Source organism: Stegodyphus dumicola, chromosome 5 (assembly GCF_044657685.1).
Source record: "Stegodyphus dumicola isolate Sdum_Otavi_A_Nest chromosome 5, ASM4465768v1".
NCBI classification, from domain to species: Eukaryota; Metazoa; Arthropoda; class Arachnida; order Araneae; family Eresidae; genus Stegodyphus; species Stegodyphus dumicola.
Window position 1 is genome coordinate 102,824,822 of NC_140772.1, and position 20,056 is coordinate 102,844,877.

The 20,056-nt window shown below is 33.8% G+C and overlaps 1 protein-coding gene across 1 annotated transcript in view; it reads right to left on the reverse strand.

The window, feature by feature from the left end:
* Positions 1–20,056, reverse strand: part of LOC118190076 (poly [ADP-ribose] polymerase tankyrase-like) — a 346,106-nt gene that overhangs the window by 325,468 nt on the left and 582 nt on the right. The gene's annotated exons all lie outside the window — the stretch shown is intronic.

A 20,056-nucleotide genomic window follows, 5' to 3' on the forward strand; every position in this document is an offset into this window, starting at 1 on the left:
ATTTGTAATTGCATTCTTACTGGTTAAAAGGAAGTATAGCTTTCTGTTGCGTCCGATACATTCATTAGCTTTCAGTCAGGTCCGAATTATTCTGAAACTTAATCTCATTCTTTATGTTACTTTTCATTGGTTATTTATTGTGTCTTGTTTATGATTTGTTAAACCATGATCTGTTGTAAAGTTAAATATATGACCTCTGTAACCACTTATCTCTGTTTGCTTGTATTTCTTTGCATGTAACTCTGCGTATCTCAGTAATAAATATTTGTTTTGCGAACCACAGCATTTTCTATGTTTAACAGCAGAGCGTGGTTTCTTCAAAAGTTAGAATTCGCTGATATTTTCCCTAATTGAATCTTCTATTCCAGTGTAATAATTTATCGTTCGCGTGATTTTGTTTTGGTGTTTCATGAATGATGGCTTTTTCAAACGGAAGTGAAAGGGAAGCTTTCAGTGTTTCGCCATTTGATGGTGTTAATAACTTTACTGTTTGGTGTCGAAGAGTTCAAGCAGTATTTACGGCAAAGGAATTGGATACATTTTTGGAAACAGAAGCAATTGCGGACAAAGTTGCAGATATTTTGAAATCTAAAAAGGCTTATGCCTTAATACTTGCGCTTCTAAGTGATAATGTTATTGCTTCTCTTCAACGTGAAGACACGACATGTAAAATATGGAAGAAACTACAAACTACGTATAGCGCCAAAGGAGCAGCGAGTCAAATTTTAACGCGTAAACGTCTAGCTACCATAAGAAAGTCCAAGGATGTGTCAATGAGACAGCATAATGAACTTGGTGAGTAGTCTATGCGTCTCCGGATCTGAAGTAAGTGACTTTGATGTTATTATTTACATTTTATATATGAAAATTCCAAAGGAATATGAAAATGTTAAGGCATCTCTAGAAAATCAATCAAGTGATAATTTGAGTTTGGATTTTGTTACAAGCAGACTTATTGATTGTGAATCTCTTATGTTTGATTATAAAAGTGAAAATAAGTATTCTAAACCAAATACTTAGTGCTCGTAAAGAATTGTTTTGTACTTATTGTAAAAGAAAAGGACATTCTGTTAAATTTTGTAAGAAAAAGAACTGAGTCTGTCATAACTGTGGGAAAACTGGTCATTTCAAAAGTGAATGTTTTGATAATTCTAAAAAGCAGGCAAATTCAGATAGTAATAAGTATGCATCCCCTGCAATATCTTTTATAGCTGGAAATCTTGTGCATGATCAATTTATTATTGATTCTGGTTCAACTTCTCATATGTCTTCTCACAAGGAATGGTTTACCTCAATTAAACCTAAGACTGGAACGGTTAAGTGCGTGTCTAAGTCGGCGGTTTTAGAAGTGGAAGGAATTGGTGATATCTGCGGTAAAACTAAGAATGTTAAAAGATGTTCTTTACGTTCCAAAATTAAACGGACAATTAATTTCTGTCAAAAATATTGAAGCAGCAGGTTTCAGCATAATTTTTTTAAATGAGATAGTTTACATTGAAAACAAAAACAAGGGTTTTCGATTTGGATATTTGAACAAATGTGGACAATATTTTAGTGATTTTTCACCAAATCTATTTACATTTTTAGCAGTAAAGAATGATGATTTATGGTACAGAAGATTAGGACACTGCTGTGATCAAAAATTAAAACTAATGAATCTTCCTGCAAAAGAATCCTTTTGTGAAGTATGTGTTCGTGCCAAACAAAGTGCTTTGCCTATACGAAAGGGTCCTCGCAAAAAAGAATCCAAACCGCTTTTAACTACACACACTGATATATGTTGTCCAATGGAACCTCAAACATTCCATGGGGAAAAGTATTTCATGACTATAATTGATGACTACTTGCGATTTATGGAAAATAAACAATGCTCAAAAGATAAAGTGACACTGCTGATGAACTTAAACTATTTTTTAAATTGAATCCAACTGTTACTGTTACAAAACTGCGCTGTGACAATGCCAAAGAATATGTCAGTGGAGAATTGAATGATGTTGCTAAAAGAGCAGGTGTAAAAATAGATAATGTGCCTCCCTATACACCTTTTCTAAATGGTGTTGCTAAACAAGCAAATAGAACGGTACTGGAAAAAGCTAGAGCAATGATACTTGAGGCAGATTTACCAAAATTCCTTTGGGGTGAAGCAGTACGTACAGCTGCTTATATAAATAATTGACTTCCAAATAGTTCAATTGACAATTGTATTCTTTATTTTCTGAAGTATGGTGAAAATCCTGATTTAACAAACATGCGTGTATTTGGCTGTGATGCTTATACTCTTGTGCCACCATCGCAAAGAAAGAAACTAGATGAAAAATCTGTCAGAATGATATTTGTAGGTTATTCCACAATGGGATATCGTTTAATGATTCCGGAAACAAGATGCATCATTGTTTCCAGAAATGTTAAATTTAACGAAGAAAAGAAGAAAGAAAATCAAAAATATATTTCCGATAGTTCTGATTTGAGTGAAAATGACAATGATGACATTAAAAATGAAAACAAATCAATTTCAGACACTGATAACAGGGAATTAAATGCTGCAAATAAGACGGAGGAACAAAAAAATCTTCAAGAGAAAAGAAACAGCCAGTTAGGTATCCTAATTCTGAGATTTACCAAGTAATGTTTGCACAACAAGACACTGTGACATTTGAAGATATTGTAAATCTACCACAAGTAGAAGAAGAACTATGGAAAAGAGCTATGGACGAGGAAATGAAATCTATGGAAGTTAACGATGTCTGGGATCTACAAAGTTTACCCCCCCCTGATAAAAGAGCCATTTCCTACAAATGGGTTCTACGTAAAAAACGAAATGGAACTTACAGAGCCAGGCTTGTTGCTCGTGGCTTTATGAAAAAGGAAGGCATAGACTATACAGACACTTTTTCTCCAGTAATTAGTATGTGCTCTTTGCGTTTAATCCTGGTAATTATCAATAATGAAGGTTTGCAAACTTCTACTTTAGATGTCAAGATAGCTTTCTTGAACGGTTAGATGAAATCATCTACATGGACCAGACAAAAGGATATGATGATATGAGTGGTAAGAAATGTAAACTTAAAAAGAATTTATATGGTCTTAAACAGTCTCCTCGTCAATGGTATCAGAAATTTCTTAATTTTGTTATTAAATTAGATTTTAAGCAATTGGACTCTGAACCATGTATTTTTATCAGAAATCTTAATTGTAAGAAAGTACTTATGGCTCCTTATGTAGATGACTTACTAATTGCAGGTTCGGATGTAAAAGAAACAAATATTATAATATTGTTATCAAATGAATTTCAAATGTCAAAATCTGAAAGGGTCTCAGAATTTTTAGGCATTAGACTGAAATTTGAGTCTGGTTGTTTATATTTAGATCAGAAACTATATATTGAGAATTACTTGATAAATTTAAAATGTCTGATTGTAAAACAGCCCAAACTCCCATTGAACCAAAACCTACAGCAGCTGATTTTCAGAAAGGAAATGCATTTCATGGCCCATACAAAGAATTAATTGGATCTTTACTTGGCATATATTAAAAGGCCAGATATTTTATTTGCAGTTAATTGCTTAAGCCAACTGCAGGAGCATCCTACTGATGTTGCCTGGTGTGCTCTAAAAAGAAATCTTAGGTACTTGAAAAACACCTTAAATTTAAAACTGATATACAAAAAGGATGATTTGGAAAGGGCAAACTTATGTGTGTATGTAGATGCAGATTGAGGGGGAGATACTTAAGATAAGAAATCAATTACTGGTTACTTTATAACGTTTTTAAACTGTCCTATTATGTGGTGCTGTAACAAGCAAAAGTGTATTGCACTTTCATCAACAGAAGCTGAAATAATTGCTTTATGCAAAGGTATTCAAGATGTTTTATGGATAAAAAATGTAGTAAATGAAATTTCCAGTGTTAAAAATATTTATATTTTTGAAGATAACCAGTCATGTATTAAAAGTATTGTTAATGAAAACTTTTCAGGTAGGTTGAAACATATAGATATAAAATTAAAGTTCACTCGTAAGACTGTTAAGGAAAATAATATTAGAATTGAATATGTACAATCAAGTTTACAAATTGCAGATATGTTAACTAAGGCTTTGTCCAAAACAAAATTCTATGAACTGTTATCATTGAGCTGTTTAAAAATTGTGTAATTCTTTTATGTTTTGTATAATGTGCGATTAAGGGGGAGTGTTGAGATATTTGTAATCACATTCTTACTGGTCAACAGGAAGTATAGCTTTCTGTTGCGTCCGATACATTCATTAGCTTTCAGTCAGGTCCGAATTATTCTGAAACTTAATCTCATTCTTTATGTTACTTTTGATTGGTTATTTATTGTGTCTTATTTATGATTTGTTAAAGCATGATCTGTTGTAAAGTTATATATATGACCTCTGTAACCGCTTATCTCTGCTTGCTTGTATTTCTTTGCATGTAACTCTGTGTGTATCTTTGCGTATCTCAGTAATAAATATTTGTTTTGCGAACCATGGCATTTTCTATGATATTTCTTAATTGTTAAAATATGGTAAGCATTTTAGTCACAAGAGATATCTTGCAAGACGTTATAAAATAATTGATTGCTGACTGAAGAGCTTGATAGCGAACATGGAATCTTATTGCTTCATTCCGATTTAGATGGCTCAGCTTGGGGAAAATTTCAACGATTTGTAGAAGTTCTTTCGCCAATAAAGCAGTTTTTGGAATCCAGAAACGAAAGTTGTAAAGAATTGGAACATAATAATTTATTATTTGATCTGTATTTTCTCACAGATATAACAGCTAAACTGAACAAACTGAACGAGATCTCCAGGGAAAAGAAAAAACCCTTCTTCAATTGACTGGGACTGTAACTACTTTTCAGATAAAGTTAAATTTGTGGATAAATCAGATGAAAGAAAAAAATTTCAGCCATTTTCAAAATTTATCAAGCCATATTAATAACAAGGCAATTGAAACAGAAAAATACTCAAAAAACCTAAATGCACTGAAACATAATTTTGAACTCCGCTTCTCTGATTTCCATAGAGTTCAACCAATATTAATATCCATCTTAAACCAATTTGCCGAAATTAATATTTTAGATGTATCACATAAGATCGGAAATACATTTAATAAAAATGTTGATATTTTGGAAATGTGCTCGCAATAGGCCAAAGGTTGGGCTCCACTATTATACACTATAGTTCTAACATATTTATCAAAAACAAACGCTTTTTACTTTTTATCATAATGCAAAGCAGAAAAAAAAATTCAATATTTAAATTAAAGGGTAGCCCCGTTGTCCTCAGATGAAGAATGTGAAAATACTGTTAATTTTTTTCTGTATACAAGTATTACTGTGTACTGTCATGAGCATTGTCCTTCAATTTTCCTGTTGCCAATTTTGAAAAACTAAATTTAAATGAAAACTCTTAACAACAGGAGATCTACAACTCAGACAGTAGCCTTAAAAACAACTCTTCTCGTGATACTACTACGCCCCCTGATATGATGACATCGATGATGTTACCCTTGGCCCCGACCTCTGTGTGATATCATTGGCCACACCCTCAGCTCCTCTGGCCGCAGAAACCCTATTTTATAACTACTTACACTACCGATAACATCTTGCGAATGTAAACGTTCCACAGGTGCTTTGAAAAGTTTAGGAAATTATAATAAGAGCTACTATGAAGAAAGAATGCAGAAATTCTTTGGCATTAATGCACATTCATTATACCAAAGAAATATCAATTGGCAAAGTTATTGATACCCAGCAGCGACCATGTAGTAAAGTCTCTGAACGCTCGTAGTTCAGTCCGAGGTTCGAATCTTGCGAATGGGCTGGCTGCATGGGCATTTCATGGTTTTCCCATGTGTGACGTGTTAATACGAGGCAGTTTCCCTTACAAAGACCTCCACAAAGGCATCCCTCCTTTCTGTGTAGTGCCTCAGAGTGAAACATGTAAATAATAACAGTTATTGATATATTTGCGAGTTTACAGCCACGAAAAATTGAATTTAGGAATATTTTCCGAACCAAAATGAAAGGCCAGAAAATGTCTGTCTTTTTTTTATTATTATTTGCGATTTAATTTTATGTCCAGAATAAATGATGCAGTTACAACTTTTATAATTTTTACAACCAACACTTCATTTCTTATTTAGCTATTTATCATTAATTTAATAATTTATTAATTTTTTGCTTTTTATGTTTTATTTAATTTAAATTTAATTATTTATTTATTTATTCCCTCTTTTCTGACAGCCTTCCATAGGGCTCTGGCTCTTGTAATTTTAGAAATAAAGTCCTGGTCATGTGCTGTTGTAAGTTTTATGCAGCATCAGTTCCATTAACAAACCCCGTTTTTTTAACATTGAATTTAAATTGAGAAATGATTTTGGATTTGTCATCATACGATTTTAATCTCACATAAAGCATATACAGTCAAAAGTCGTTAATTCGGACATCCATAATCCGAAATGATCTATAATCGGGACCTCAAAGCTAAAAACGTTCTGCGCATGTGCCGCGTTGACACATGCGCATAGGCGTTTACGCATGCGTGTAAGACCTTTACGACTGCGCATATGCGTGTGTGCAGTGCAGAATATGTTTTCGCATGCGTGTTTTATGTATAACGGACGGCATAAGCTAAAATTATCTATTTCAGTTAATGTTGATGATTGCGTTGTTCCTTAATCTTCGAATTGGATCTGGCTTATTATTTTTTGCAGACTGTAAGAGCAATTTTATAAAAGTAAACTTGAACTTTCGATTATGTCAAATAGAACTTCCGATGCTGAAGCTCCCAAAGGATCTACAAAACGAAAGTATGTTTTGATGGCCATCAAACAAAAAGTGGAATTGCTGCAAAAAATGTATAAAGACATGAAGAAGGTGACAGAGAGGTTAGTGAAAACGAAAAAATTTCGATTGACAAGTTAGTCGGTATTCTCGGCACAGCAATTACGGGACTTGAACAGCGAAACTTTGTAACTGAACAAGAAATTATGTCTGTTTATAGAATTAAAGAGAAAGTATTATCACAAAAAACGAAGCAACTTAAACAACTTACATTGAAAGAAATGTTTAATAAAGTAAACAAATAAATATTAAGCTTTTTTTTTTTTTTTTTTTTTTGTTAATTTTGATACCCTTTAGATCATAATTGTTCTTTATTTCATAAATTACGGTTTCATATTTTTAATTTTAGAATTTCTGCATGCCATCTTACGAGATTTAAACTGATGATCTATAATCCGGAAAAATCGATAATCCGGAATTGCCGAAGTCCCGACGAGTCTGGATTAACGACTTTTGACTGTACCTTTCAAACGTACATAGACCTGACACTAATTGTATAGGTTTCCAAAATATTAAAACTAAAAATCTTTAATTTTATTTTGTGAATCTAGCATACGAAGGTTGCTATTTATGTTTCTGGCTTCAACGGTAAGTGTTGCTAGGCAACCACATGTGATTCCAATTAAAAGTTTGATATTTTTAACCATAACTTTTTCAGAAGTTTTTGCCATTTTAGCATGATTTGTGCTCTTGTACAGTAAACTGAAAAACTTATCTCGGGCAAAAAATGGAAATGACTTGTGAACATTTTTGTGCGATTATTTTTCATAACTTTCGACGCGGATTATTAAGAAGAATGTTTCAATGAATTTAATTCTTTATACAGCAATAAAGCACCATCCTACAGCACTGTAAAAAGCTGGTATAACAAATTCAGTCGTGGCCAAGGTTTGCTCCAGGATGAATTCTGTGAAGGTCATCCAAAATCAGTTGTGACAGAAATATATTGACTGTAGATCGATATTTTCTGGCACAACAACCGATTTTGACAAAACAAGATCATCTTGTGACAAACCGTGAGATTGAGTCATCTTTGGGCATTATTATGACAAGCATCAATACGATATTACATGAAAATATTTGGCCATAAAAGAGATTTGTTCATGTTAGATCCCTCATAATCTCACAAACGCTCAAAAGAAGGTTGATGCCTATTGGTGCAAGGAACTGTTGAAAAAATACGTTGAAAGTGCATCAAAGGCCGTGTATAACATCTGCACGTGATGAATCATGGATCTATGCATATGAGCACGAAGCAAAATAGCAGTAGACTGTATGGGTCTACCAAGACAAGCCAAATCCAAGAAAAGTTGTTTGCAGAAAAAGCAAATCGAAACAAATGGTTGCCTGTTTCTTCGGCATTACCAGTCATATGGCGACAGTGGCATTACAGCAACACAGGGTGGTGAATTCCAAATGGCACACAACCATTTGCTTGCCAGAAATCATCGGAGAAATTCAAAAAAAGCTGAAGAAGAGGCGTATCATTCTTCATCATGACAATGCAAGCTCTTACACATCGGCTCACAAAGAAATTTTTGATAGGCCAAAATTTCGAATTGATGGGTCATCCTGCCATACAACCCTGATTTGGCACCCAATGACTTTTTTTATTCCTGCACATCAACAATAAATAACAACTCAACTAGCACCCTTAAAACAACTCAACTCTACTTGTGACACTATTGACTACGCCCCCTGATCACATCGATGACGTTGCTCTTGGCTCTGACCTCTGTGTGACGTAATTGGCCACACCCTCAGCTCCTCTAGTTGCAGAAACCCTATTTTATAGCTACTTACACTGTATTCAAAACGCACATTTGAATACACACGTTGATGTATTCAAAAGACACATTTTGGAGTTATCTCAATTGGACTGGAAAACGTGCTTTGAAATTTGTTTAAACGCATGCAAAAGTGTATTGATCTTCATGGAGAGCATTTTGAAAAACAATAAAACCAGTTTTGAATACAAACATTAGTTTTTTAATTACTAGGCAGAAATATAAACAGCAACCATCGTACTTATCGGATTAATACGATTCCAAATTTTATACCAAATGATGATCGAACATAAATTGTTTTATTGTTTCAATAAACCAGTGGCCTGATCTCGAATCATATTACAGAACAAAATCCGAGATCTGGACTCATGAGGACTTCGGCAAACCTGGAATGGAGACTTTTCTGGTATTAGATCATCAGATTAAATCTAGTCAGATGGCATGTAGAAATTATAAAATTTAAAATATGAAATGGTGATTTACGAAATAATGAAGCATTTATCATCAAGAGGGTATCAAAATTTACAAAAAAGATTAATATTTATTTATTTACTTTATTAAACATTTCTTTCAATGTAAGTTGTTTAAGTTACTTCATTTTTGCACTTATACTTTTTTTTTAATTCTCTAGACAGATATAATTCCTTGTTCAGTTACAAAGTTCCACTGTTCAAATTTTGTAATTACTGTGTCGAGAATTTCGATTAATTTGTACATCGAAATTGTTTTGTTTTCAGTAACCTCACCTCTCTGTCACTTTTCTCTTTATGGATATTAGTATTTTCTACATTTGGAACCATACTATGGATTTTGCAGTCTGTTAAGAGACTGATGATAGGGGCACTGTCATGGCAATGAAAAACTTTTGCTATGGCATCTTCATTTATTTTACTGCTTCTCCACATTTCTTTAGGAAATGTTTAACTGGAACATTTCACCTTTGGTTTGCGATATCCGAAAACTTTCAAATTCACATCTATCATACTCATCATTCTTACCATGAAACATAGTAGCTAGCCATAAATTATACCAAGCATTTTTTGCTAGTTCTAGGTCTTTTATTAGTATCTAGAGACACATCCTCCCACGATCTTGTGATGCTTCACAGAGTGGATTTTTATGCTAAAAATAAATTAAAAATTCTTGAAGTCTTGCTTTATTTAAAAAATTTAACAAGGATTTTAAAAATGCAACTTTATATTTGCATTCCAGCAAAAGCACTTGTGTCTTCCATGCTCTTTTTTTGCATGATATATAACGGCGTAAATCTTTTTTCCTTTAAATGTTTGAGGTCGTGCATTTAGTCCGATTACAAAAAGTTTACACTTGCGTGTTCCTGAAGCATTTGCTCATGCTAAAATTGTTAGTCTCGCTTCGGAATTTTTGACACCAGTTGGAGCCTTTTCTGTAGAGTTTGCCAAGGTATTTCACGGTACATATTGCCTGAAAAGACCAGTTTCATTAACAATGTAAATTTGTTCTTGAGATAAATTTCACTATTATGATTTCAACTGTCAATCATTCATCTGTCAATGAATTCATCTGCAAATAGTTCAGCAGCTTCAGTATCGGCTGAAATTTTTATTTGCCTTATAACATGACAATTTTTAAATTTGGTTAACCAACCTGTCCAATATGTGCACCCAGTTTTCAAGTTCATTTCTTCATGAAATATTTTGGCTTGAGCCATTAGCACTGGACCAGTCAATTGCACTCCCTTGCTGGAACGCTGTCTGGCCCATTCAATCATCACTTTTAGCATAAAGAATAATTTCCCGTTATTCATTACAAATGAGGTGTCGGAATCAACAACCTTTCAACTGTGTATGATCTTGTTCATCTCTAATACAAAACTGTATAAGGCAATGGTCTGAAAGTGAGGGATTGTCACTTACATGCCAGTGTGAGGTGAGTGAGGTCAATGACCTCTTCTGTTGACAAAGGCGGGCCAATTTTCCCTGTTCACCCAAGTTAGGTTGGTATTCATTATAAGTTCCATGAGTTTTTCTCCTCTAGGGTTAGTATCAGAACTGCCCCATGATAGGTGGTGAGAGTTAACATCACCATCAATAAACATAGGAATATTGTTAATTTCACAGAAACTCGCAAGATCTATAAATTCTTGTGCAGGGTTCGTACACATTTCTGCACACGGAAATTAAGTACTTTTAGGGACTTTTAAGGACCAATTAATGAAAAAAATTAAGGACCTATGAGCAAACGGGAACTGAATAAATTCAATTGAAGATATTATCTATGCCTGAATTTCACTTATTTTCACAATACCATCCTAAAAATTTCACAATACCATCCTAAAAATAAAATAGATCCCTAAGTAGTATGCATTATTACTAAACATGAATAAATTAACATAATTGTTAATAAGTTTGAGAATAAAATAAACTATGCAAATTTATCAAGTAGCATTAAATATTTTACACTTATGATAGTTGGTCATATTTGAACGTTTATATCGATTTCCTTCTCTTTTAAGCATCTTTTCTAACAATTAGAGATTTGTCTCAATTTGCAAAGCAATGCTCTCACTAGTTTCTGTGTGCTTCATCTCCTAACTTATCAATCTCCCCATAATGTACCTATAAGGGTTTAATTGACTGGTAAAAGTTAAATAGTCCAAAACCCCCGACAGACGTGAAGCATATTATCGCTATGTCTGAAATTAATTACAATATCAGACAAATGTTTAAATAAGCCTCTTATTTAAAAAGAACTTAGAACATAAAGGCATGTTTTGATGCTAACAAAATCAATTACAGCTCACAGTGACGTAATTAAACAAGAACAGTCAAATTCAAACTAATAATGTGGACTAGTGGTCAAAGATTATACAATTTAATTGTACGAGGGCTATCCAGAAAGTGGAAAGATTACGTTTTGGAATAAAAAAATAAACAAAGTATAGGAAACAAATTTTATTATATACAGATGAAAGCCACACTCAAATACTACTTTTCTACATAGTCACCATACAAATTAAGGCATTTATCGTAGCGATGTACGAGCTTGGAAATTCCTTCGTCGAAAAATTCGGCCGCCTGCGCCTTCAACCACTTCGTTACCTCTTCTTGCAGCTGTGCGTCGTCATCAAAACGCTGCATAGCCAGCCACTTCTTCATTGCTGGGAATAGGTGGAAGTCGCTCGGTGCCAGGTCGGGACTGTACGGCGGATGAGGAAACAACTCCCACTTAAAAGATTCAAGAACTTTATGAGTGACATTTGCCGTGTGGGGCCGGGCGTTGTCGTGAATCAACAAGATCTTAGAGCTCAACATTCCTCTGCGCTTGTTTTGAATTGCTCTTCTGAGTTTTAGGAGAGTTTGGCAATACCTTTGAGAGTTTATTGTAGTGCCTCTTTCCAGGAAGTCCACCAAAATTACACCTTTTCTGTCCCAAAAAACAGTCGCCATCATCTTCCTTGCCGACATTGTTTGCATGCATTTCTTGGGTTTTTGGGGAGAACTTGTGTGCCCCCACTGCATTGATTGCAATTTCGTTTCACAGTTCACATGTTTCACCCATGTTTCGTCACCAGTAACGATGCGATCGAGTAAAGAGTCACCATCCTTATGGTAAGCGTCCAAAAAGTTCAACGCTGCAGCCATTCGCTGATTTTGTGGTCCTCTGTCAAGATTTTTGGAATCCATCTTGCACAAAACTTGTGGTAACCAAGCTTTTCGCTGATGATTTCGTGCAACAAACTTCGCGAAATTTGTGGAAAACTCAAAGAAAGTTCCGTTATTGTGAAATTTCGATTTTCACGGACTTTAGCATCGACTTTTTCGAGAAGTTCGGCGGTCACTATGCTGGGTCTCCCACTTCGATCTTCGTCGTGAACATTGGTTCGGCCATTTTGAAATCTTATGACCCACTGACGCACTCCACCTTCAGTGATAATGTTGTCCCCATACACTTCACGAAGCTGCCGATAGATTTCTATCGGTTTACAGTTTTTTGCAGTCAGAAACCTTATTACTGAGCGCACCTCGCAGCTCGCGGGATTTTCAATTAACGCAGACATTTCAAACCGTCACAGTATCTGAACGGAGCACAGCACGAACCTCTCACTAGCACGGCTAGATGCAGACTGAGCTGCGCAACGCTCTGACCCCAAGATGGCCGCGCTAGCCCCGCCCCTAGCGGACACAGACGGAAACGTAATCTACTTCCTGGATGGCCCTCGTAATTTAATCTGGCTCAATAACTCTATCATATGAGGAAATAAAAATTGGAAATTATAGTAAAGGTTGAAATCAAACAATTGGGTAATTTACATAATAATAACTGCACATATCTTTGAAGAATAATTTCCTTTATAGTTTCTTTCTTCAACACGTTTCCTTTTCATTTTAGAATTTTTTATTTAATTAAGGATTTCCATTATTCTAAAAACACTAAATGCATTTAGAAAGTACAGAAAAAGCAGCTAATTTTATATCTTTAGTAATATGAACATTCAGAAGCAATATGAAATATATATAGTAAAGGACGGTTACAGAGCTGATGTGGCAGAATTTCTAGAATTTAGTAACACACCGAACAACAAAATCTAGAAATGGCAAAACTTTTAGAATTTAAAGCAAGCATTGGAAGCAGAATTTAGAAAGGCAGTAGGCAGCAGAATTTAGGATCCCCAGAGATTACATCAGGTGGGAAAATGCTTATTGCCAGCTATGTGTATGATGCATTAAGAAATATTAGATGAATCTTTTAAACTGTAAGTTTTCAATTTCTTTATTAATTGTTCTTCCAGATGTTCTCCCAAAAGTAAGAAATTCATTGCAAACTTTCTGTAAAATACACCCACTACGTGTTGATACCATGGAGACATTTTTCATTTTGTTATATATTTCTCGAATCTTCTAGAATCTAGGTCTATAAATCTTGCCTTCAAATCCTTCTAAACTTTCCAATGTCTAAAATCCTAAAGAAATGTCTAAAATCCTAAAGAAAAATTATCCCTACCATTTCTGTAACAGAAAAAAAGCCAGAAATATTTTGGAGAAAAGTAGGAGGGAAAATGTATAAAATTAATTTTATAGAGAAAACTGATACACATTCTGAGAAATTTGAATATTCTGAGACAATTACATGGGAAAAACTCTTACTATGAAAAAATTAAAAACAAGACATTTTTAATTAATTACACAGCTAATTTTGCCTTTGCTAAGAGCTGTTTCGTAAATTGTGCTTTATAGCATTATCCCTTGTTTATTTTTCAGATTTAAAATATTGTATAAGTTGCCAAAATGAAACTTTATAATATGACAGAGAAAAATAAAAATGTTTCATTTTAATATTATTTTTTAAATATCATTTCAATATACTACCATTACTTTAACCCAAAAGCAAAAAGTTGTTTAAGAGCTCTTTACTAGAAAAAATGAATTTCGAAATGCTTATGTTTCACTTCTTGCTTAGAAACTCCAGTACCCCATGATTTATATTAGAAATAGAAACAAATTACCAGAGCCGTAGCTAGGGTTTTCAGCGCCCAGGGACAACAAAAGATTTCGCGCCCCCTACTGCTTGCCAAGGATGGAAAACATTTAATTCTAAAATGTCGTAATCTCAGTTTTGCGTCCCTTGTATTCTGCACCTCCTTGGCCCCCTCTAGCTATGCCCCTGCAAATTACAACTCATGAACCTATTGAAAAGATTACCATATATACGGCAGTGAATCGCCAAAAATATTCTTCAAAATGCTAATTCACACTCAAAATGACAGTTGTAAAAACAGACAGAAATTTTAGATGATTAAAATTAAGGACCTTCTGTTGATTTTGACCAAAATTAAGGACTTTTAAGGACCAAAAATCAATTCCAAAAAATCTAAGGACTTTTAAGGACTCTTAAGGACCGCACGAACCCTGCTTGTGTAATGTTTAGGTCATAAGCCATGTAAACCGAGCAGAAACAAATGTTTCCTCTTAGTGAACTGTTTATGTCCTTGATTAAAATAGCAGTCAAGTCCTCTGATGTAAATTGAGATAATTTCATAGCCTTTATATTTTTAGAAATGTAAATGCTAGTTCTAGGTCTTTTATTAGGTCCTTCTGACGAAAAGAAGTGTGCATTCATGGGCCTACCAAGGATTTTATCCTTGTAGACCTAAGGTTCTTGAATTAAGGCAACAAAAGTACCTTGTTTACCTAATTGAGCAGCTAAATTGTAAAAAAATTGAAGCTGCTCTGCTATGTTGCAAGTTTAGCTGACTAACCTTAACCATTAAAACAGGTTAAATGAGAGTAAAGAACTTACCCTGAGGGATTTTAGGAGAGACTTAGTTAAAAGCCTCCTTCTTAACCCACGAGTTCTATTGAAGTCGTGACAGGGAAACCTATTCAGAGGTCTTCCCCAGAGCCTCCAAAGAAGGCTCTAGCTCTGACTCCTTTTCGGTCTCCCCTTCTTCCATTAACTGTTTCCTCGGAGGATCCCTAGGCGGAGGAATTGATTTCCCCTGTTGTCTCGGTTCCTTCAGCTGTACAAAGCCACAGGCGCCACAAAAAAGTTTGAAATTCTGGCCCTCCAAGTAATCCATAAGCTCAGGTTCCAATCCCAGCACCAGTGTTACCTCTCTCCAGGGATGAGTGCCTTGATGGTGATCTTCTTAACATCCAAGCCATTCTTACAGGCATCAAGGAGCTTGATGTTATCTTTTGGTGACCTGTTACCAAGAAACCAAGCGAAAAACCTCTCCATGGAGGGTCTGTTCCCGGGAGCCATAGCGTGATAACCGGGATGGTTTTCTTCAGGGCCAGGTAGATCATTGGATTACGACCTTTAGGACGTCCATAGTCTCCTGGTCCTCACACGCAATGTTGAGTCATTCGGCTGCAGGACTGTCTTGTGGACCCTACAGGTTGTTATGGGGCCATAGATAATTCGATCATCAATCACAGAAGTAATGAAGTCCGAATCCGCTGACGTTGTTTCTCTGGAGTCATACTTACAGATGACCTGCAGAGTAATTGCCTTCCTCACACCTTGACTATAAAGCCGTCGTTTCTTGAGGGCCATTTCCGGGATGTCACCAGCAATGCATTCTCTCTTACAAGAATCTTCATTGCTTGGAAGACTCTCCCTCACCAGTTTGGAGGTCGCTCCAGAGGTCCCAGCTTTGTCTGTTTTCTCCCTCGCTCCCTTCTCCCCGGTGATCGAGATCCCTTCTATGGCCTTCTCCAACCATTTCCGCTCCTTCTGGCGTTGTCTCTTTTCTCTTATTTACAACCTCTGTCATTGGTGACTGGTCATCTGCTTGCCACAGCATTTCTGACAGAGAAATCAGTATCCATCCCCACCGCACACTTTAATTATAGATCTTTTTCTAAAGAATATTTTAAAGTGTAAAATTCCGTTTTAAAAATTTAAGCACTATATAGTAGATACCATTTAATATGATGATGTTTAATGTTATCATTCGGATATCATTATCAGGTTTGTCTATACTTTAGGGTACCCCTTGGATTATTGCCAAGTTGTTGATTCATTTACGGTAATCTGAGTATTTAACCTTAAATGTTATGGAAACCCTATTATGAAGTGATTGGTTGTAATGCATGATTGCTGCGATTTTCATTTTGATCGGGGCAATATTTGTAATGGCTTATTTATGTGTTGGATGTTGGTTGGGAAGTACATTGCTTATTTTGCGCTTTACACAGTAAAATGCCTGCTGATATAACGATTAACCTGAAGTCTGAAGTTTCCGTACACTTTGGAACGAACTGAAAAGAAAACATTGATTGACTGGTATGTAAATGAAGATTTAAATGGATTCATTCACTTTTCGGCAAATAAGGCAGTGAGATTTAAGGATCTGGAAACTAGGTATCAACACTAGGAAGGTATGTGGGATGCAAATAAAAAGAAATTTTCGAAAGAAATGCCTTCGGCAGTATGGAGGATATTTTTCATTTTTACTTTTGTGAATTTATATGGTGATGGGAGTATATAGATTCTAGTTTAGATGATTTTAAACAGTTTTGGGATGCTGTTAAGGAATTCTGTGTGTCACACATACCAAAGAAACATAACTTTTTATATAAGGTATGTCAAAAAGGAAATCCCTTTTGTACTGCATAGATTAGATAACATGTACGGTCAAAAGTCGTTAATTCGGACACCGATAATCCGGAATGATCTATAATCCGGACCTCAAAGCTATAAACTTTCTGCACATGCGTCACATTGAAGCATGCGCTCAAGACCTTTACGGCTTTGAATATGCGTGTGCGCATGCCCAAAATACGTTTACGCATGCGCATTTAATGTATAACGGACGGTATAAGCTAAGCTAAAATTATCTATTTCAGTTAATGTTGCAGATTGCGTTGTTCCTTAATCTTTGAATTGGATCCGGCTTATTATTTTTTGCAGACTGTTAGAGCAATTTTATAAAAGTAAGCTTGAACTTTCGATTATGTCAAATAGAATTTATGATACGTATTTACTAATATGTAAAGGATCTACAAAGCAAAAGTATGTTTAGAAGTCCATTAAACAAAAAGTGGAATTGCTGTAAAAAATGGATAAAGGCATATCCTTTGTTTATCTAACCATTCCGAATTCTGCTTATCAATTTCACGCTGCTCTGCGGCGAGGGGACGCCGCAGCGCAATGAATTGGAAGTTGATCTGTCAGCACTATCCTTATCTTCAGGGCAGATGTTTTTATTTTATTTGGCTTATAATTCCTTACTAAATGTAGTATTTCATCTCGATGTAGTCTGTCTTTGATATGATTTAAATCAAATTCCTCGTCATTATAATTTGCTTCCGATAGCAAAGAAAGTAAAGTAAACAAATAAATATTAAGCTTTTTTTTTTGGAAATTTTGATACCCTTTAGATCATAATTGTTCTTTATTTCATAAAGTACGGTTTCATATTTTTAATTTTATAATTTCTGCATGCCATTTTATCAGATTTAAACTGATGATTTATAACCCGGAAAAATTGATAATCCGGTATCGCAGAAGTCCCGACGAGTCCGGATTAATGACTTTTGACTGTATTTCCATTCTTATGTTATTTCCTAGTTTGATTTAAAATGCAGTTTACTGGGATTATATACTTTGTTTTAATTATGTTTTATTGCATTACGTTTTGGATGCCATTTTACTGGGGAGGGTGTTGGACGTAAACAGGAATGTCGCCAGTTTTCGCCAAGGGGTACACTGAAATAGTATATTTTTACCCATTATCAAATCACTCAAGTATGCTTCTATATGAAGGTATGGAAAATACATCACTTAATATCATCAATAATTAGATTAATATGATCAAATTATTAGAGAATAAATTTTTTTAAACTTAAGTAATATTGCCAAGTAAGCTTAAAATAGATTTTAAAAGTTTGGTACTTATGTATTATCCCACTAACCAACCAGCTAGCATGATTTAGACATATATATATCTATGAATTATCCAAATATAACCATGTCCTTTAGAACTCCGCACTAACAACTGGCGATCACTGCCGGAATTTCCGCCATCAGTCAATGGGACAATTCAAATAGAAAAATTTCTAAGTGACAGAGATTTTTCACCAAGTGATGGGAAAAGACACCAAATAAATTGATTTCAATTTCATTAAGCCATTTAAAATTAGGCAAAAACACAGCGTTAGTTTAATAAACAAAGATTTTTAATAAATATTAGGATTTTGAGGGCAGTTAGGCAGAAGTCTTTCTTCTTCAAGAGCAAAAAAAATCTGCAGAATTTTTTCTTTTCCTTTGAAAAAAATAATTACCTGAAAACATCTAAGACAAATTAAGGTTGCTTTTTTTCTTAATTTAAAAATTTAGATTGGTATGTTTTGTTCCAATGAGGGCCACCTTGTATACATATGATATGATGTTTTCCATGTTTTGTTTAGATGATATGTGTTAGTCAAAAGGTTGAGAACCGCTGCACCAGAGCATTTGTTAAGGTTTTTATGCTCTCGCTGAGCTCAATGTTTACTAAATCATAAAATGTTTTAAAGCAGCACATGTTTAGAATTCACAATACATTGTCAAATGTAGCCATTAATATTTATTCACTCTTTTCTCAGTTCATTGTATCACTTTAAAACTGAACATTGGTATGATGAACTGTATTTTTAGTTAAATGACTCGCGTGTAAGTTGAATACTCTTTGTTAAATATTACATTCTTTGCATTTATACCACATAAAATTCAACTGCAAAATCCCAAAATATTAGAAGATTCCTGTCAAATTTTAAGTGTTGTATATATTTTTTTAAATATTCACTACATTATTTCTTTCAAAATAATATTGACAGTAACATTTGGTGACAACATCCTTTTATCTGAAAAGCGATGAAAACACAAAAGTGATGTGAACAAAAAGTAATGATTGAGATAATAGGTGCTAAAAAAAAAAAATTATACCATCCAAAGCCTTACTCTTCACTAAAAAAGCAACCCCATGAAAACTTAATAAAAAATAACATTAATAAAAAATAAAAATACACAGTTAATTATTAATATTGTAAGTAAATATAATTAATATTGTAAATTCAAAAGGATTGTAAAAAAAAAGTTTTAAAAAAAAGGGAACAGCATAACTAATTTATAAGTTTATTATTATTATTTATTTATTACTTATTAGTTTAACTATTTAATTCTTCTGAAGAAATAAATTAGCCATGCAGCAGCCAAATTTTACATTTGGTCTTATATTGTATGTAAAGTATAAAATAAAATCCATAGTAAAACAAATCTGATATATTTTACAGCATATCTTCAAATAAAAAAAAAAAAAATACTTTTCTTCCAATACAGTACAAAAATTATATCTACATATATTACATATTGATTTTTAAATTTAGCAGTACTGAAATTTAGAAACGTTTCTATGTAGATAATTTTTCAAAAAATTATTTATCACTTTGTCTAATTTAGCCAGTATCCTCCAATATTTTCACATACATGAATATTCACTGCAAATTCTCACGAAATATTTTAAATGCTATTTTACTCTTTGGCATTTACAGTTTGTCATTTAACTCTCTACATACTAATTCGTATATATATATATTAAATACAATATTCAGAGCTATGAATTTCCTGCTTTTCTCCTTAAATTATTAACTAAGGGGACCAAGGAAAAATTATGCTTTTCTTTTTAACAAATTTCACTTACTGAATTTACTTTTAAATCCTTAATATTGAATTTTAAGAGACATTACTTTTTAATGTAAGAATTTCAATAAAAAAATACCTTCATAAATTGTAATCTGCCATTGCTAATTTAAAACACACATTAAATATACTATGTTAACTATACAGTTACATAACATTCACAAAAGTCATTATTACTGTTATAAGTTTCAACAAAAAAAAAAAAGGTTTAGAGAAAACCATTTTTAATTAAGTAAATGCAGGTAATAACATT